The 21,816-nt window shown below is 33.7% G+C and overlaps 1 pseudogene; it reads left to right on the top strand.

Moving 5' to 3' along the window:
* The first annotated feature begins 17,807 nt into the window (after positions 1 to 17,807).
* LOC116879668 lies at positions 17,808 to 17,921 on the top strand (annotated as a pseudogene).
* The last annotated feature ends 3,895 nt before the right edge of the window (positions 17,922 to 21,816 follow it).

Genomic DNA, 21,816 nt, shown 5'->3' with positions numbered 1-21,816 from the left:
TCTGAGAGAATACACATGGCTTCAGTAGGTAATTCCAATTTAGTAATTTCTGGGATCTTTCAAAAGTTAAGAAACAATTTAAAATCTACTTTGGTAGAAAAAGTTTTTTTTTAATATAATTTTTACTATAATGCAGTTATAGATAATGATAAAATGGATGATTTTCCCACCTCCCAGCCAAGGCTAAACACACAGTTGTGAAGGTTGATTTTTATCTGAAAACTAATTAGAAGAAATCTCATCAAAATCATCCTTACTCTTTTTTTAAACTCTCTAAGCTGGTAATTATCCTTTAATCAAGTTGACAATACTAGATGCTATAATAAAGATCAAAGTGACACATTTTTTTATTTTTAATGTTACTTTTTTCCTTTTAATTTTGTAATTAGACAAGCCTTATCTTCAAAAGTGATGACTTTGTTCCATGTTTTAGGAGCTAATAAAGACCATAGATAAAAATATTATTATCATGATTTATAAACATTTTTAAAAGTTTGTATGAAAAGAAAATATTCATATTGAAGTAGAATTAAATTTAATATGTATAATATGTATGTGGGTATCAAATAATAAAAGTAAATATTAAATAAACATTAAATAAATAGCATTTATACAACCTCTTTTTACTCATTTTCTTACTTTGAACACCTATTATGCCTCATGTATCTTTTTTTGATATCTTGCTTATAACAGTAAATGAGACAAAGTAATAAAACAAAGTCTTTTAGACATACACTCTAATGGGTTGAGGAAAATACTAAGCAAAGGAATAAATCATATAGAGAATTAAAATACAGAGAAGCTGTAGAGATATGGTAAATAATTAAGTATTAAACAAGAACTCATGGTCATCTTAAGGATAAAAAGAAAATGTTAGGTCATAGGGCTATGCCTTCCAGGGATATATAGCCAGAACTAAGACACCAAAGCAGACACTACATTGGCACTTTTTAAGAGGCTGTCACAGAGGTAGGCAGGGTTGAGCATGTAGTTTTGATCCCAATTTACATTTTATTCCAGGTATAAAGGGAATCCACCAGAGAGTTTCAGATAATGGAATGGTACAATCAGAAATGTCATTCTTATTGTGTGAAGAGTGGAATTTAGGACAATAAAATTTTAAATTGGGAGAACAAATTAAGAGATTATTTCATCAATTTGGTTGATAGAAGATACTTAATTTGGGATTCTAGTAGTGGAGACAGAAAGAAGTAGATGGATTTACATCTGTTTCATTAGTGAAATTATTAAGTAAGACATTGATAGACTTTCTTTAGGAGTATAGGAAAAATGGTGCCTTTCTTTTTTTTGTCTTTGCAAAACTATTTTTAGTGTTTTGGTTTGTTTTGTTGTCCCTTACATTGCCAAAGGGAGATAACAATTAGGAAGGTAACAGGAATAGGTTTTAACAGTATCTATTATTTTAAGATAACTGGCAGATAGATGGTTGTCAGAGAAGACAATATTTTTACAACCTATAAAGTTTTTAAGTAGTTTAAGAACTTAAGAATCTTGGGGTGCCTGGGTGGCTCAGTGGGTTAAAGCCTCTGCCTTTGGCTCGGGTCATGTTCCCAGGGTCCTGGGATCGAGCTCCACATCAGGCTCTCTGCTCAGTGGGGAGCCTGTTTCCTCCTCTCTCTCTGCCTGATTCTCTGCCTACTTGTGATCTCTGTCAAATAAATAAATAAAATCTTTTAAAAAAAAGAATTTAAGAATTTTATAAATGTTTATTGATAGATTAGGATGTATCAGGGTTCTCCAGAGGACGAAGACCATAGAATATTTAAAGGGATTGACAGGGGCGACTGGGTGGTTCAGTGGATTAAGCCTCTGCCTTCAGCTCAGGTCATGATCTCAGGGTCCTGGGATCAAGCCCTGCATGGGCTCTCTGCTCAGCAGGGAGCCTGCTTCCGCCTTTCTCTCTCTTCCTGCCTCTCTGCCTACTTGTGATCTCTCTCTCTCTCTGTCTCACTTTCTCTCTCTCTCTCTCTCTCTAGAAAATAAATAAATAAAATCTTTTTAGAAAGATAAAGAGGGGCACCTGGGTGGCTCAGTGGGTTAAAGCCTCTGCCTTCGGCTCAGGTCATGATCCCAGGGTCCTGGGATCGAGCTCCACATCGGGCTCTCTGCTCAGCAAGGAGCCTGCTTCCCCTTCTCTCTCTGCCTGACTCTCTGCCTATTTGTGATCTCTGTCAAATAAATGAATAAAATCTTTAAAAAAAAAAAAGATAACGAGATTGATAGGAACATTGGCGGTGTAATTCAGACCACATTCTATGGCCTAAGAACTGGGAAAGCTCACAGTGTGGATTTCAGTCTGGGTATGAAAGCCTCACAACCAAGAGTGCCAACGGCAGAAGACCAATGTTGCATCTCAAACAATTAGGCAAAAAGAGAAGAATTGTTCCCTTTTCTGCCTCTTTGTTTATTCAAGACCTCAACTTGGATTGAATGATGCTTTCCCACTTTCAAAGGATAAATTGTTTTATGAGTCCACTGATTCCAATACTAATTTCACCCAGAAACACCTTCACACATCCACAAATAATGTTCAGTCAAATATCTGGGCATCCCATGATCCAGCCAAGTTGTCATACAAAATTAATCCTCACAATGTATAACCTATATGTATAAAAGTTCATTTGTCATTATGATACATTTTCACAAATTAGGCACACTTTTCCAGTATACAATTCCATAAACAAAACATTACCAGTGCCTGAAAATTTCCTCCTATTCTCCTTCACTATTTACCTACTTCTTGCTTCCGAGCTGAGGCTAAACATTATCTTGACTTCTAATAGCATAGGATAGTTTTGCCTGTTTTTGAACTTTACACAACAGGAATCATACTTTGTGTATTCTTTTGTGTCCTGTTATTTACTCAAGTTACATTTAAAATACATATTCACACAGTGTTGCACCTTATCTACCTAGAGTTTGAAATTAAACTTATAATTGTTTATATCAGAATTTTATTTTAATTTTATAAAGGGGTTTTGAATAAATCAAGTTGTTTTTCAAAACTTTATGAAGTCTGTATAGATTTCTCTCTTTTCTTTCATTTATATTTTAATATGTGTACATTTATAGCCAAAACCTTAACCCTACTAACTAATGTGAACATTATTCAGCAGGTGTGCCTATCACACACACAAAAAAAAAAAATTCAAAGAAACACATTTATAAGTGCATACCAGATAATCATAACATATAGTTTGTTTGAGTTAATTTACTTATCTTAAATTTACTCTACACTATAATTCAGAGAAGCCTTCATCTATGAAGCTTTTTGAGATGATTGAGTTACTTCCAGCATCAGTTATCACTTATGGAAACTCTGCAACTGTCTTTTTATTTAGCATATGAAGAACCAACTGGAATTCTATTTCTTTTTCTCTCTTTATCCTTATAGAAAATTTTAGATGGAAATAACACATCATCTAGTATTGATAAATATAAAGGGTGGCTTATTGTTACATATAAATTAATTATTATAGTTTTAAATTCATTTTTAAGCACTTATGTGTCTAGTTCTTAACACACTTTATTTTATTTAGTTGACTTAAAATTCTTCTGAAATAATGTATCCCATTCTGAATATACATAATAAAATGTAGCTCTATTACTCCTAAAATAATAAATTCAGTCATAGCCTATACTTGTTACATAACTGATTGGCTATCTGTGAGACATCACAAAATGACCATGGGAAAAAAAGAACTTTCTACTTATGGAAATATGGATTTATATTAAGGAATATACAACACTGAAAATGATAACTATATGGGAATGAGTATGAATGATTATACATATAATATTTTCTTACTAAATATTTTAAAAAGATAATTAGCTTTTATATATATAATATATATATAAATGAAAATAACAATACTAATACATGTATATGCATAAGTGAAATTTAAGAAAATAGTAAAAATAGTAGCGTAAGACATAAAGAAGAAAATTGGAGTACTAATGTTATATGTGAAGTGGTATAATACAAATTAAAGGTATTTAATTGAGGTAAAGCTATGTAATTTAAAGACTGTGACAAGTTAAAATATGTACTTTAAACCCTTAACAATCACTGAAATGACAAAATAAAGAGTTATGGCTAATAAGACAGGAGAGGAAAAAAATGGATTTATAAAAACATATGGTATTGATTCAAAGGAGATAAAAAATAGAGGGAAAGGGAATAAAGAAAAGATAGGACTAATATAAAAACAATAAGATGATAGAATTAAAACTAATCATATCAATAATTGAATTAATTATAAATAGTAGAAGTAACCCATCTAAGTAACAAATATTATCCTAGTGAATAAAAACAATAAGATTAAACTACATGTTGTTACAAGAATATTTTAAATATAAATAAACAGAAAAAATGAAATAAAAAGTAAAAATACACATTGTAACACAAATATATATAATTAAACATAAAATAATTATATAAAAATTGTTATTTACCTGAAATTCAAATTTAACTGGAAATCCCATTTTTATTTTATTTATTGCTTTATAAATCTAGGAACACAAGTTTCACCATCCAAAATTTTCCATACAGATAAAGAAAGAAAAACAAATGCTCATGAAGTATTTATTGATATACTATATCCTACTGAGATTTCTAAACTTTGGTTAATATAGGACCTTCAGGAAAAAGAAAAAAAGTAAGCCAATAAAGTATCTTTATACTTAGCTTTTATTTTTTAAAGATTTTATTTATTTATTTGAGAGAGAGAGAAGGTGGGCATGGGCAAGTTGGGGGAGGAGGAGAGGGAGAGAGACAAGTTCACATCTCACTGAGCTGGAGCCCAACTCATGGCTCAATTCTGGGACCCTGAGATCATGACCTGAACCAAATTCAAAAGGTGGATGCTCAGCCAACTGAGCCCCCAGGAGTTCCTCTTCATACTTAACTAACAAGTTATTTATAGCCAAAGATAGTGTCCAATTAAAGATAATCATAGCAATATATATGTAAGTTATTTTTAAAATTTCACTCACTTTATCAGTCTGATGAAACAGTGGGCTAGCTAATGCAATAGGTAGGACTAGGAAATCCATAAAAAAATGAAAAAAATAAACACAGATCTTGCTCTCAAATTGTTAGCAGACTAGTGAGGGGCCCAGTTAACTTTATAAGATTTCCAATAGTGTGATTTTTGCTTGGCAGTAAAATCAAGATATCCTCAAGCTGTTGTAAGAAAATAGGACAAGGGCAATGACACCAAATTGGGAGAGATAATGATGAACTTTCAAACTGAGTGACATGCGAGGGAAATTTTAAAGAATGAGAATAATTAGAAAAATTTTAAAGAGGAGGGGCTCCTGGGTGGCTCAGTGGGTTAAAGCCCCTGCCTTCGGCTCAGGTCATGGTCCCAGGGTCCTGGGATTGAGCCAGGAATCTGGCTCTCTCCTCAGCAGGGAGACTGCCTCCCCACCTTTCTGCCTGCTTCTCTGCCTGCTTGTGATCTCTGTCTGTCAAATAAATAAATAAAATCTTCAAAAAAGAAAAAAAGAAAAAAAAAAGAAAAATTTAAAAGAGGAAAAGTATACATCAGGGTGCAGGAAAGTTTTTGTCAAACATTGGACGTGAGAAAGAACACTGTCTATCTGGGGAGTTGGAAATGTTTCCGTGTAAGTGGAAAAGAATCTGATATATGAGATTGCAGAATTCACTAACCACATCATGAAGACCTTCAAGTACCATGTGACTTTATACATCTTCTTTTTTATTTGTATATTTCCTGTTTTGCATTTTATTTTTGTCAAAACTTCACTTAAGGGGTGTCAGTGGATAAGAGTGTAAGTCTACAATTCTCTGGGTTTTGTTCCAGTGTTTCCTCTTGCTCACAGGGAAATCCTGGGGAAATCACTTAACCTTCTGCGATTCTGATACTTCATCTGCTAAATGAACTTAAGTACGTAGATCCATCAATAATAAAGAAAAATCACCCATTGTCATGTAAGAAATTGCTCTAGAGAAATCAGCATGTTGCACTGGATACATTGCTAGTTTCTTTACTAAATAATTACCTATTTTTGACAAACCAGGAATGTTACCAATTGGAATTAATGAGAAAAAGAGCAAAGAGAAAGTTTTCGAGCCTTATAGTTTTTTTTTTTTTAATATAGTGTTTGTATTTTCTGAACAACTACTACTGAATCTTTGTAAAAGTTAAAGGGCATTTTAGGGTGGCTGATCTGTTATTTTAGATTGTGTAGCCAAGGTAACCTATTCTTTGGGATTTGCGGTAGAAAGGATCTTTCCAAATCACAGTCAGACTCTCCATAGGTGTTAGTCAGACAACCACCTGCTACATTATAGATCTGTTTCTTGATTCTGCTCTCTAAAGAAAGAGTTATTCTTTAAATACTATATGTAAGATATCTCCAAGTTATGAGAGAGTTTGGCTTTATTTTACATATGGGAAAATTAAATACATCTAGATTAATCTGATAAGGGTGAGAATATATTTACAAACGAAATACGTTTGAACAGAAATTTCTCTTTGCTACCAAACAGATGTAGTACAAAAAAAGAAAAGCTAGAAATTACCTTATGATAGTCAATAGCTACAAACTATGCATAACCAGATTGAGATCATTATAATCTGGTTATGTATAGTTCTAATCATAATATGATAAGTCTGACTACCAGGCTGTGATGAAGCACGGTCCCAAGGGCTTTTCAGATTCACTCTTTGTGTAATGATGTAGAATATATACCAGTTTGTAAATTATCAGTGAAGATTTTTACCACCAGAATAATTAAAAATCATGAAAATTATCAAATTTTACTTTAATTACATACATTACATACAAGAAAATATATTTAAAAATTATAGGTAGTTTTCTCCCTCCCACAGAGTGGTCTGGTGAATGGTAGGTAAGAAATCTTGAGATTGGGATGGCTGGGTGGCACAGTTGGTTAAGCATCTGTCTCCAGCTCAGGTCATGATCCCAGAGTCCTGGGGTCCAGTCCCACATTGGGCTTCTTGCTCAGCAGGAAACCTGCTTCTCCCTCTTCCTGCCACTCCCCCTGCTTGTACTCTCACTCTCTCTCTCTGTCAAACAAATAAGATATTAAAAAAAAAAAAATCTTGAGACTGAGTTTATGTGTAAAATTCAGTGATAGATTTGGAAGTTGTGTGCCAAGTTCACAGAGTAGCTGAAAAGAAGAGACAGCACCCTCATAAAAAGTAGTAAATCCTTGAGAAGTAGTATGAAACATCAGAGGCAACTTTAGCCTTTGCGTCCCACCCATGGCTGACATTGACTATTGACAGACAGTACTATGTGTTAACAGCACAAATATATTAATCAGGTAACACCACAGAGGCGGATTCTTAGAAGTTACCTGGGGAAGGGAAGAGGACTGAAATGCCTGCTATTATTAGAAATGGTGTCTGAACATCAAAATATGGTAGTTATAAATGTCAATTTCTTAGATTAAACTCCTAAAATTAATAAGTGAGTTTAGCAAATGAGTAAGTTTGACAAATGAACCATGGAAGTGTAAGATGTTATCAATGGAGGAAACTAAGTGAGAAGTACATGGATTTCTCTGTACTATCTTTGTATATATATATATTTTTTTTTTTAAAGATTTTATTTATTTGTCAGAGAGAGAGAGAGAGAGAGAGCAAGCACAGGCAGACAGAATGGCAGGCAGAGGCAGAGGGAGAAGCAGGCTCCCTGCGAGCAAGGAGCCCGATGTGGGACTCGATCCCAGGACGCTGGGATCATGACCTGAGCTGAAGGCAGCTGCTTAACCAACTGAGACACCCAGGCGTCCCTGTATATATATATTTTTAATTAAATGCATTCTGAAGTAAAAGAGTTTATTAAGAATGTAGTAAAATTATGGTGATGTAAATGGAATTTTCTATCTCTCTCTCTCTCTTTTTTTTTTTTTTTTTCATTCTTGTGGTCAAGAGAGAAATTTAGACAATAACAGGGAATCGATTTGGACATGGTGTCACAGTACCATTTTCATAAGAAGCTTTATAATTAAACCTAAAACAAGAAAAGAGTTAAGTCACTTTTAATATCTGAGGGCAAGACTATTAATTTGTAAGTTGTATTATTAGATGAAATATACATGCATTATGTATGCAAGAAAGAGTTTTCTTCCATAGATGCAGAAAAATCACTTGACAAAATTCAACATCCATTCATGATTAAAACTTTGAGCAAGAATTAAAGCAATTTTCCTAAAACTGTTAAGGACAGCTATAAAAATTTACTGCTAACATCATAATTTATGGTTTGTTACAATTTCAAGGTGACTTCTGAAAATGATCTCTAAAAAAAATTCAGCAATCTTAAACTTACTGATTTATTTTTACTTTAATTACATCATTCTTAGGTAAGAAGTTTCTCTTATAAAAGCAATCTATCTAGGTAATTTTCCTTCCAATTTTGCATTTTAAAAAAACACTCCAGAATTGAGAGTTTTATGCAGGGTATCCTTAGTGTTTCCCTTTTTAAAGAATTTGAGGTTATGCTTGTCCAGGTTTTTCAGTAACAAATATCACTTAAAACAATCACTGAAACATGTATTAGTCAGTTTTGATTAAAGGTTGTAGTTGACGAATATAACTTTTTTAGTTGTATTTGGAATAGTGATAATTTCTTCATTAATCTCATGTTCATTGTATATGTCCTCGTATTCAACATCGTTTTTAAAGTAACTTTCAGTGCTTTCAGGATTTTTGATTTTTCTCATTTTAAGATTAATTTTCATAATTTTATTTTTTTTTAAAGATTTATTTATTTGAGAAAGAGAACATGAGTGGGGCTCAGGGCAGAGAGAGAGGGAGACAAGTAGACTTGTCTCTGCGTATGGATCCCAGGACCCCAAGATAATGACCTGAGCCAAAACCAAGAGTCAGACCTTCAAATGACTGACCCACCGAAGAGATCCTATTTTCATAATTTTCTATATTTTGCTTCAGGTGTCTGGTTTTCAATCCTTAGCTAATATTGGTTGATGTGCATACTCCTCACTTACAAATCTATTAAAACTGACCCTTGTTTAACCCAAATACCTACACTCCCAAAGTCTCATCAGTTATGGCAGCCAAATCCAAGTTTAGGACTTTCCCCTTATAATCATCCTCCTTAAGTGTGCCTTTACCAATTATTAATATATTGTGATTTGTGACATTGTTGGTTTGGTTTTACTCTAAAGTTAATAACCATCAAAGAACGCAAGGTACAAAGTAGGGGGGGGAAGCCTGATGAGTACTCTGACTTTTTTTTTTTTTAAGATTTTATTTATTTATTTGACAGACAGAGATCACAAGTAGCAGAGAGGCAGGCAGAGAGAAAGGGTGAGGGGAAGCAGGCTCCCTGCTGAGTAGAGAGCCCAATGCAGGGGTTCAATCCCAGGACCCTGGGATCATGACCTGAGCGGAAGGCGGAGGCTTAACCCACTGAGCCACTCAGGCGCCCCAACTCTGACTTTTTTTAAAAACAGTTTATAACATCATTAATATTGAGTTAAATATATCTATTTACTACACAAAAGCTATTGTATTCAGTTAGCTTCTTACTGACAATTGCTTTTGCTCAAAGAAAGGTGTTATTTGTAACTCTGGATTGGGTATACTTTCACTTTCACCATGGTGATATTCCTTATAAGACCACAAAGCTATTTTTTAAAACTTTAATGTAATTCTTATACATGTGTGTATGTGTGTGTGTGTGTGTGTGTGTGTGTGTCTATGCACATATATATTTAAAATAAATAAAACCAACACTGTTGTGTCCTTTGATACTAAATATCCAAAGGAATAGATTAAAGCAAATATTTACATAGCATTTGAGCTTGGATTTTTTTTTTTTTTTCAGGAATCTTCTTTAACAGGAAAAAAAAGGCGGGGGGCAAGTCAGTCCTTCACAGATTCTGGGAGCTAGATCAAGTATAGAAGACATAATCTCAGCCAATTAGACATTCCTACATGGATCTTTGAATCTGCCAGTGTGATTAGAGACACATAGGACTATGTTCTGTCTTCCCAAATTTGTTCTAGGCTCTTTGCCATTTTTCAAGTTCTCCTGTTAGCCTTTTTACATATTCAAATATATATATATATCATCTAGCCTTCTAATAATTTCTCATCTAATTAAGTTATCCAAGAGAGTTTTCTACTTTTCCAACACAAAACTCAAAATCAAAGCAAAAACTAAAAAATTAAAAAGATTAGTCTTACATAAAAAAACAAATGTTTGGGGCGCCTGGGTGGCTCAGTGGTTAAAGCCTCTGCCTTCGGCTCAGGTCATGATCCCAGGGTCCTGGGATCGAGCCTCACATCGGGCTCTCTGCTCAGCAGGGAGCCTGCCTCCTCCTCCTCTCTCTCTCTGCCTGCCTCTCTGCCTACTTGTGATCTGTCTGTCAAACAAATAAAAATCTTAAAAAAAAAGAAAAAGAAAAAGAAAATGTTCTCCTGTTCTTCTAATCAGTGTTTAGAACTACAAGTTTTCACAATTCTAAACCTAAACCATCTTCAAAAGTAAAACTATTTAATTAAGAAATATTTTTAACTTTGAGGAAACCATCGCAAATTTACCAATCAAAACATATATTTTTCAAACATACATTTTACAAACAAGTGAAATGAATAAAATAGAATTAAAAAGGGTTCATAATACATCCAACAGTCTATTTTTTCTTTTTTTTTCATTTTTGCTTGATAAAAAGGAAACATTTTGGCAGGAAATTTCCTCTGATGGTTGCAGAATATGTTGGTTTAAGCAACATATTTACTGAAATATTTCCTCAGTGTTAGACATTTCCCATGAACATCTGAAAAATTTATTCTCTCCCAATTTATATCTTTTGAAAAATGGATAAAGCACATTATGGACACTTGAAAAGACACCATAGCTCTGGGATCAAACGAAAGTCACACTGAAAAGTAATATGAGCATAGAGAGTCACAAGACAAAGAATTGGGTTCGATATCAATGAGTTGAAAAGGAAATTCAATTTTATGCTAATTTATATCTTGGTTACCTTTATTGAATAATGAAGCAAAATAAAAGTATTGTTAATTATAATTTAGAAAATGTTTTATAAAACATAATTTCTTTCTGTTTAAATAATACTAATGAATTTATAACTTCAGCTCTGATTCTAATAAATTCTCTTTGACATGGTTTTTAGTAAGTTTATCAGTAATTAATTTATCATTTATAGTCTAATGTCTTCAAAAAAATCTCATGGTAGGAATCTTTGACATTTAACCTTAAGAATCTGTCAATTTGTTTGAGTCTTAATTCTACATCTGTATTGATGAAATAATGAAGTTAATGTAAATTATCTTGTAAAATGATTTCCAGATTTTAAAAAAAGAAAAAAGAAATCACTTAAGAATGACTTCTCCTTTGATCTCCATTGATCAAAAATATGTTCAGGCAAATATCCAATTCAAACTCTTATTATGATACTAGTAGTACACTAACATATTTTTTTACCTTTTGTGTATTCTGCCTTTTTGTATTAGAAATCATAAAATATAAAATTTGATATTTTATATTAGGACAATAACTAAAAATTGATGAGTAGACAACATTAAGAAAATAAGTTTGCAAATAAATGTTTTTTGGTCAAAATATCCAGCCACTCAAAGTACATGGACATACATCAGTGGCTTTTAGCATTTTACCATTGTAACTGAGCCAAACCAATTACCTTATCAGGGCAACATAATGGCTAGGGCTTATGTTCTGCTGTGTGGTTAAAAAAAAAAAAAAATAACAATAAATTAGCTTTTCACTTAGAATAAGATATTATTAAAAACAAGTTTTGACTTTTGGTCTTCTTATGTGTTGGGCTTAAGATAGAGCATGAAATCATCCATCACACCTGGCTTGCTAAAATGTAACACAGAAGCCACTGAGGGGAAGGAAGTTTTCAGAGAAGGGTGTGCATTTGGAATGCTAAGGCCTGTGTGACAACTGTCTCCTTGGAATGTAGTGGGGAGTTGTCTTCCCTGAAGCTTTCTTAGCCCAGACAGTAGCCCTGTGATCTAAGAGATTTATGCATTGTCCCTTAGGCTATGGTTAGCAGAACTCCTAGGACAGCAGATTAGCATATGGTATCTTTCCTGTAAACAGACCCTCCTCCTTCCAGTAAGACCCCTTGTCACACATCATATGCTTGAGAAACAGTGATAAGGATTTGTGATTATCCTGAAGGACAAATAAAAGAAAATAAGTGGGAAAAAACAGGTCAAAGGGTCTTTGTCTCTGAGCGTTGAACCCCTTGCCTTCTCTCTTTTACAGCAAAGTTTGGAATAATCTTTCATCCTTCATACAGAGTTTGCTGGCCATTCCTGGCATTTGTGTTCTGAAAAAATTGAATGAATAGTACTCCTTATTCAAAAGAAAATGCATCTGTGTTCAATAGAAGACTGGATGAAGTAAAACAAATCAAGGAGCTGAAAAATAAAGCAGTGGAACTCATCCAGACAGAACTGCAAAAAGAAAAGGAAAAGAATTTGTAACAATGAAGATAACTGAACAAATCTCTATGGCAACATCAAGCAGAATTAACATTCTCATTAAAGGGTCTTAGAAGGAAAAGAGAAAGAGAAAGGGACAGAAACCTTATTTGAAGAAATAATGGCATTTTATTTTATTATTTTTATTATTATTTTTTATTATGTTCAATTAACCACTATGTAGTACATCGTTAGTTTTTTTTTAATTTTTTATTTTTTATAAACATATATTTTTTTCCCCAGGGGTACAGGTCTGTGAATTGCCAGGTTTACACACTTCACAGCACTCACCATAGCACATACCCTCCCCAATGTCCATAACCCCACCCTTGTCTCTCAACCCCCCTCCCCCCAGCAACCCTCAGTTTGTTTTGTGAGATTAAGAGTCACTTATGGTTTGTCTCCCTCCCAGTCCCATCTTGTTTCATTTATTCTTCTCCTACCCCCTTAACTCCCCCATGTTGCATCTCTACTTCCTCATATCAGGGAGATCATATGATAGTTGTCTTTCTCCAATTGACTTATTTCGCTAAGCATGATACCCTCTAGTTCCATCCACGTCGTTGCAAATGGCAAGGTTTCATTTCTTTTGATGGCTGCATAGTATTCCATTGTATATATATACCACCTCTTCTTTATCCATTCATCTGTTGATGGACATCTAGGTTCTTTCCATAGTTTGGCTATTGTAGACATTGCTGCTATAAACATTCAGGTGCACGTGCCCCTTCGGATCACTACATTTGTATCTTTAGTAGTGCATTTGCTGGGTCATGGGGTAGTTCTATTTTCAACATTTTGAGGAACCTCCATGCTGTTTTCCAGAGTGGTTGCACCAGCTTGCATTCCCACCAACAGTGTAGGATGGTTCCCCTTTCCCTACATCCTCGCCAGCATCTGTCATTTCCTGACTTGTTAATTTTAGCCATTCGGACTGGTGTGAGGTAATATCTCATTGTGGTTTTGATTTGTATTTCCCTGATGCCGAGTGATGTGGAGCACTTTTTCATGTGTCTGTTGGCCATCTGGATGTCTTCTTTGAAGAAATCTCTGTTCATATCTTCTGCCCATTTCTTGATTGGATTGTTTGTTCTTTGGGTGTTGAGTTTGCTAAGTTCTTTATAGATTTTGGACACTAGCCCTTTATCTGATAGGTCGTTTGCAAATATCTTCTCCCATTCTGTCAGTTGTCTTTTGGTTTTGTGAACTGTTTCCTTTGCTGTGCAAAAGCTTTTGATCTTGATGAAATCCCAATAGTTCATTTTTGCCCTTGCTTCCCTTGCCTTTGGCGATGTTCCTAGGAAGATGTTGCTGCGGCTGAGGTCGAAGAGGTTGCTGCCTGTGTTCTCCTCAAGGATTTTGATGGATTCCTTTCTCTCATTGAGGTCCTTCATCCATTTTGAGTCTATTTTCATGTGTGGTGTAAGGAAGTGGTCCAATTTCATTTTTCTGCATGTGGCCGTCCAATTTTCCCAACACCATTAGTTTTTGATGTAGTGTTCAATGATTCATTAGTTGCATATAATACCCAGTGCTCATCATAAAATCAATCAGTTTTTTGGGGCACCTGGGTGGCTCAGTGGGTTAAGCCTCTGCCTTCTGCTCAGGTCATGATCTCAGGGTCCTGGGATCAAGCCCCACATTGGGCTCTCTGCTCGGCAGTGAGCTTGCTTCCCCCTCTCTCTACCTGCCTCTATGCCTACTTGTGATCTCTCTCTCTCTCTGCCAAATAAATAAATAAAATATTTTTAAAAAATAATAATGAAATCAATCAGTTTTAAACCATGAGAAAACAGAGAATCATTGTCTTCAATTAAGTAGAAGAAAGAAGGAGTCTAAATGGTCCAAGATCTTATATTTTCCCCTGCTCTGGTAAAAGAATGCACAAATCTTCTCTGTAAGAAACCTCATTGATTTGCTCCAAGATTTTTCACAGATTAAGATAAGTAAAACATGAGCTAGGAAAGAAACAAATAGAAAACAAAATAAAGCCCCATAAGCAGCAGGACCAAGATTGAAACTCATGTAAACTACCTCCAGAATGTGCTCTTTAGCCAGTAATCACAAACTTGTCTTAGGTAGGCTGCTACCTAACAAAATACCATATATGGTGTGGCCTAAATAGGAATTTATTTCTCACAGTTCTGGAGTCTAGAGAGTCTAAGATCAGGATACCAGAATGCTAACCTTCTGGTGAGAGTCCTCTTCTTGGCTTTCAGATTCTTTGTCTTCTTGCTGTACACTCACATTGCACTTTGAAAGAGAAAGGGAGACTCTCTCCCATGTCTCTGAAGGGTACTGATCTCTTTCATTAGGGTTCCATCCTCATGATCTAATTTTCTCCAAAAGGTCCAACTTCTAAATACCATCATATTGGGGATAAAGTCTTTAATATATGAATGGGGGGACACAAACGTTTAGTTCATGCACCAGATTTTCTGCACACTGTGAAGTCGTAATTATTTTTGGCTTTGCAGGTCACCAAATCTATACAACTACATAATGCAACCATTGTAGCATAAAAGCAGACATAGCTAATATTTAAACAAGTGGGTGACTGTGTTCCAATAAAGTTTTATTTAGAAACCCAGGCAATAGGCCAGTTTGGTCTAGTGTGCAGTAGATTGCTGTACTCTGTTTTCACTTCTTTCATTGGTATATTATATAAAGATAACAAATGGTATCATCTAATCCAAGAGTTATTTATTTGAAAACAAAATAGATAAATTCAGGTGAGATTAACAAGGGGGAAATGAAGACTCAGTTTAAATATATATAAATGAAAGCAATGAGGTGAAATAAAAAAGTTTGAAATAGTGTTAATATATAACCCACTTTCTCCCAGCCCACTTCCCAACAAGTCCAAGTAAAGAATAGAACAATTACGTTCACCTTCTGGTGGTGTGGTAACCAGTTTGAACAACAGAAGAAAATCATAGACTGAAAAATAATTAAGAGTCACAGAAACCTAGGTATGATAACACAAACTCTATGTTCATATCAGAATTTTGGGAAAAGAAGATGGGTGCAACACTGAAAATGTATAAACAAATAATGGCAGAAAATGCCCTGAGTTGGGGGAGGGGGGTGGAATAAGTAAATAAATCTACCTTTTGAGCTGCTCTCAGACTCAAACAGTCTAAATCTAAAAAATACATGCCAAGGCACATCATTATCAAATTTCAGAAAATTAAAGACAAATTGAAGCATCTACAGGGAAATAAAGCATTATATGTAAGTGAAGAATAATTATAAATACCATGACTTTGTCATCAGAAACCATGAAGATTAGGAGGAAATAACACATTTTTCAAATCTCAAGAGAAACAATCAAAACAAAACTGTCAACTAAGAAATCTATATCCATTGAAAATATGCTTCAGGAATGTGAGTAAACTGAGGGCATTCTGAAAAGAAGGAAAACTAAGGTTTGTTCCTGGCACAGCTAACCTAAAGAATGGCTAAATGAAGTTCTCTAATCATGAAATAAATGACAAAAGAAGGAAATTTGGAATATCAGGAAAGGAGAAAGAGCAAAAGAGTGAACAAAAGTTGAGCAAATATGGTAGACAATTCTCTTTAATCTTAATTATGTGAGATGATTGAATTAAAAATTACAACTTGTCTGATGTGATTCAAAGGAATGTTTAAAACAATACACTGTAAAGAAAGATGATAAAGATACTTAAGTAGAAATAATATTCCTATACTTTACTTGAACTAATAAAATGTTGGCCCTGATTTTTTTTTTTTTTAATGATTTTATTTATTTGAGAGAGAGCACAAGTGGCAAGAGGGACAGAGGAAGAGAGAGAAGCAGGCTCTCTCCTGAGCAGGAAGTCCTATGTGGGGCTTAATCCCAGGACCCTGGGATCACAACCTGAGAAGAAGGCAGACACTTAACCAACTGAGCCACCCACGTGCCCTTTGGCACTGGTATTATACATGTATGTTATATATTTATTATGTATTTAAAAGTGATGCTTAGAAAAAACATTAAAAGTCTATAGTGAGATACGTTCATAAATTCCAGAGATAAATCAAAAGAGCTTCATGTCTGTGGAATTATGCTGAGTTAAAAAAACTCAATCTCAAAAGTTTACATACTCCAATTCTATTTATATAAAATTATTGAGATGGCAGAATTGCAGAGATGGAGATTAGAATGGTGGTTGATGGGTGTTGGGGACCTCAAATTTTATTCAATTGCCAGAGTTTGTAAGACAGTGGAGAGAGCATTGACTTTTATAATATTAACTTCTTGGAAAAGTATAATTATTTTCATTCAAATTTTCTTTAATGACTCTCAGTGGAGTTTCAAATTGTCTTCCAAGAGATCACCTTTCTTTGTTTTATTCATGTATACTTTTCTGTTATTATTATTATTTTTTAATTTATTTGACAGATAGAAATCACAAGTAGGCAGAGAGAGAGAGAGAGGGAAGGCAGGCTCCCTGCTGAGCAGAGAGCTCAATGAGGCGCTTGATGCGGGGCTTGATCCCAGGACCCTGAGATCATGACCTGAGCTGAAGGGAGAGGCTTTAACCCACTAAGCCACCCAGGTGCCCCATTTTTCTGTTATTTTTGTTTGATATTTTAAATAATATCAAATTCTATTACATTATTAGCTTATTACCACATATATATGAAAGACATTTAATTTTTATTTTCATTGTATATCTAATCTTAATGAATTCACAAGTTATTGATATTAGTTTTCAGTTATTTCTATTGGGAATTTGAGGTATCAGGCATTTCATACATATAAATAATTGTTTCCCTCTGTACTTCAAAATTGATAAGCTGTTATTTCTTTATTTTCATCCAGTAGATTAGTTGGCAGTTAGAGAACAATGTGAAATAATGAGGTGAGGAGGTCATCTTTGTCTTACTCCAATGATGGAAGAATAATCTGTCTCTTATTCTTTCCTTTTCTACCTCTAACTTCATTTCTTCTCCTTCACTTCTGGATTTTTCTTGAATGAATTTTGTACATTTATATTTTCCTAGAAACTAATAGATTATATGAAAACATTCAGATGTGCATTCATCAATACATTTAATTAACATATTTAAATTTATAAATTTTGGTGTCTATCATCTCCCTTTTTATTATTATAATTTTGTGCATTTTTTTCAATTAAAATATACCAAGTTGCTTTGAAATATATGATTTTTTATTATTTTATTTTTATATTTATATAATTATATAAACTTTTATTTTCATATTTTCCTCCCAAATCATGAATAGTTTTCCTTAAATGTATTTCCTTAATTTTCCTCAGCTTTGTGCAGTGGTAGTATTGTAGCCAGTAAGGTTTATCCAAGGCTCAATTATTGCTTACTGAAAACTTTATTTAGTTTTTATTTTTAAAAATTTTTTAAATTTTATTTAACTTTTAATTTAATTTATTCTATTTAATTTTCCTTTAAAAACAAATCATTTTTTAAAAATCATGGGGTTCAATAGTTTAATTTATTTGCACATTCTCTCTCTGCTCTTCTCTAGTAATTTTTAAAAAATATAAACTATTTCATCCAAATATTCTTCTAATGACATAGAGTAGACTCTGACATTGAATGTATTAATAATGAATATTCTTTTTTACATACTGCAGATTTGATATAAATGTCTTTGTGCATAATAGAGTACATAAAATGTTATAGATGGTTGATTTTTTTAATCACTTTTAAAATTTTTAATTTGTCTAAGATCATCCAGCTAGGATGTAGTAGAATTAGTATTTTAATCCAGAGTCAAACTCCAGAGACCATATGCTTAAGTATTATGCCACATTGCTTGTGGATATCATTTAATTGTGCTTAACTGAATTTCCCTGGGTTTCATTATATCTAAAATGTGATCATCTAAGGAAAAGTTTCACTATGTTTGTCTTGTTATGAAATACTAGACGTAACAAAAAGTACCAGTTTCTCTCTACTTCCTTTATTTTAAATAATTTTTCATACAAATGCCACTAGTTTCATCTTTTCTATAATTCCACAACATTCTCATTGTGTAAAACATTTTAAGAATTTGATACAGTTTAGCATCATTCAGAAATATTTTGAAATTCACTGAAAACTAGCTTGCCACAAAGAAAAATGAGACTTTATTGCTTCTCTAATGACTAGAACTAATTTCTAATTGGCTTAACCCTATAGGAATTCTAAACAAAAACAAGAAAATGGGGCTCTCAGTAGGAGCTCATTTAATTTCTGTGTACACAAAAAGAGTAGTCAATTGTTTTCCAGACAAGTTTTGAAAATTAACCTAGTACTTTGCTAACAAAGCCCAGACTCTTTCAGCTTGACAGTTCAGCAAACAATTTGAAGATTCTTGTCCCTGCAAGTTAAAACTTGAGAAAGTTAGGGGTGCCTGGGTGGTGCAGTTGGTTAAGTATGAGATTCCTCATTTCCCTTTGGGTTCTCCCCTCTGGGTCATGAGCCCCACGTAGGGCTCAGCTCAATGGGAAGTCAGCTTTCTCTCCCTTCCTCTGTCCCTCTGCTTACTCATGCTCTCATGCTCTCTCTCTAAATAAATGAATAAATAAATATTTTTTAAATTATTTTTTTAAGTGTATTAGAAAAAGGAGAAAATTGAAGAAACAGTTGTTGCTCATGGTAACAGCCCCATCCTTCTCAGGTCTTGGTGGAAAAAAGGGGGTCCAGAGTGGGGAGGGAGGGTAGAGTGAGATGTCAAGATAACTTCCGAAAATAATTTAAATATCAGCAGGGACAAAGGATATGGTGACTCTGGGGAAAGAAACCTTCAGAGGATTCAAGTATTTTGCCCAATTTTCTTCAAAATCCCTACGAAACAAATACCCTGTTAAGACAGGCTTTGTGTTCTGGTCTTTAATGTTCTGGTTGACATCTGTCTAAGAAGGTTCATTCATATTATACAAAATGTTCTGTCCAAGACCCAGTGATTTCATAGGGTAGGTCTGAGGCAGTTTTAAGATCCTTTCCTTATTCTCTGTTTTGTTCCTGTCTTGGGTTTAATAGATGTGATGCTTTTTCTACTTTTTCCCTCTGAAGTATATTTTAGAGAAAGAAGAGCTGCTTGTTTAATTTACAGGAAAACCAAAAATTTATTCTTTGTTTTAATGTCTAAATCTTTAGCTGCATGAAAATAAGAAATAATTTTTAAAAATAACAACATCATATCCTACTACAATATGTACATTTAATTCAAGGAAAGCAATAAAGTTTCAGGTGCTATTTTTAAAGGAAAACATTTTTAGCCATTGTTGTTCATATTTAGAAAAATGGATATTAGCTGAGGAATCATGTAATTTTCTGTACTTTTCTTACCTCTTCTGTTGAATTCTGAAAAACATTCAAGTAAGATGGAATTTTATTATTATTATTATTTGTTTGCCTGCTTACTAATGAAAAGGATTCATAGGGTTTATGCATAAAATATATTTTAAATATATAATTGTTACCTTAAAATTATTTTTGGTGATCATTGCACGAGCTTAAAACCAGTAAATATAGGTAATCATGATTGACATAATTTTAACATTTAAGCAGAGAGACCAACCCCCCCCCAAAAAAAAAAGGTGCAACATTTTAAGATTATAGTGTAGAAAATAATAGGAATTGTATCTTTCTTAATAAGGGCTGTTCTTTCTTACAATAACATGGAAAGTATATAGTATAGAATAAAAAAGAACGTAGAATATGAAGCAACTTAGGGTTTGGCTGAAATTAAGACTGAGTACGTAAAATCCCTATGATATAGAAAACACATATGGTAGATGGTATATAAAGGGTTTAAACACACTAAATGGATTGGAGGGAAATACCAAAGCATGGTTAATAATTATGTGATTCTTGGGGCACCTGGGTGGCTCAGCTGGTTAAGCGACTGCCTTTGGCTCTGGTCATGATCCTGGAATCCCAGAATTGAGTCCTTTATCAGACTCTCTGTTCATCTTCACCTTCTGACCCTCTCCTCTCTCGTGCTCTCTCTCTTTCATTTTCTCTCTCTAAAATAAATAAATAAAATATATTTTTTTTAAAATGTGGTGTATACAAAAGACGAATGTTGGCAAGATTGTTAGTAGAACCACCATGAGATCCAACAATTCCTCTTTGGAGCATTTATTCAAAACAATTGAAATCAGGATCTCAAAGAGATATTAGAGCTTCTGTGAGCAGGGAGCCCAAGACACGGGGCTCGCTCCCAGGACCTGGAGACCTAAGCAGACACCTAACCCACTAAGCCAACTAGGCACCCCTACACCACATTTTTTTTTTTAAACCAAGCATGTCTCAGTGGAGATTAGGTAGTTTCCACATCTTGGTTTTTGTGAATAATGCTGAACATGGTCCAATCTTGCCAACACTTGCCTTTTGTTTTTCTGGTAATAGCTATCTCGACAGATGAGAGGTGATATCACACTGTGGTTTTGATTTCCATTTCTGTGATGATTAGTGACATAAAGATTTCATGAATATGATACCAAAAGTACAGGCAACAAAAGCAAAAATAGCTACATGGGATTACCTCAAACTAAAAAAGTAAACAATCATTAAACAAACAACAGAATGAATGGGCAGCCTATAGAATGGGAGGAATTATTTGCAAAACTTATATCTGATGAGAGGTTAATCTTCAGAATATATAAGCTACTCCTACAATTCAATAGCAAAAACCAAACCAAAACAAAACAACACCCTAATAACCTGACTTTTTAAAATGAGCAAAATACTGGAATAGATATATCTCCAAAGGTCATACAAATAGTCAACAGATCTATTTTTTAAAAATGAGTAAATGCTTTCAAAACTCCTTTATTTTGAAACAGAAGTGTTCTTCATGCTCTTCCATTAAGTCAGTATTTATAGTTTTAAAATGGAATTTTAAATTTTTCTTATAAAATTTATTCTTAGGGCTTTGTTTATATGTAAATACATGCCCCCCTCCTCAGTGTTTCCCCCTGACTTAAAGGTTAATGTGAAATAAACTGTGAACAAGAAAACCATCTTATTCAAAGGAAATTACATTTTTAGAAAAGTGGAACGACCAAATAGAAAGAGTCAGATCCCTCACTATCATGGCAGCTTCCTATCAGCCCCAGATATTTTATGCTCAGAATATTAAATGAGGAAAGAACAAACTTCCATTTAATTTCAGCCACATAGATTTTTCCCTGTCACAGCAGCCAAATCAGTTTCTCAAGTAATATAAATGTTTACGAAATATATCATTTATCAGTTCTAAAACATCAGTTATAAGACATTATTGACTTAAATAGCTTTTAGCAGGGCGCCTAGGTGA

Source organism: Lontra canadensis, unplaced genomic scaffold (assembly GCF_010015895.1).
Source record: "Lontra canadensis isolate GAN:19392208 unplaced genomic scaffold, GSC_riverotter_1.0 scaffold62, whole genome shotgun sequence".
In the NCBI taxonomy this organism is placed as follows: domain Eukaryota; kingdom Metazoa; phylum Chordata; class Mammalia; order Carnivora; family Mustelidae; genus Lontra; species Lontra canadensis.
This window is presented reverse-complemented; position numbering and strand designations above follow the sequence as displayed.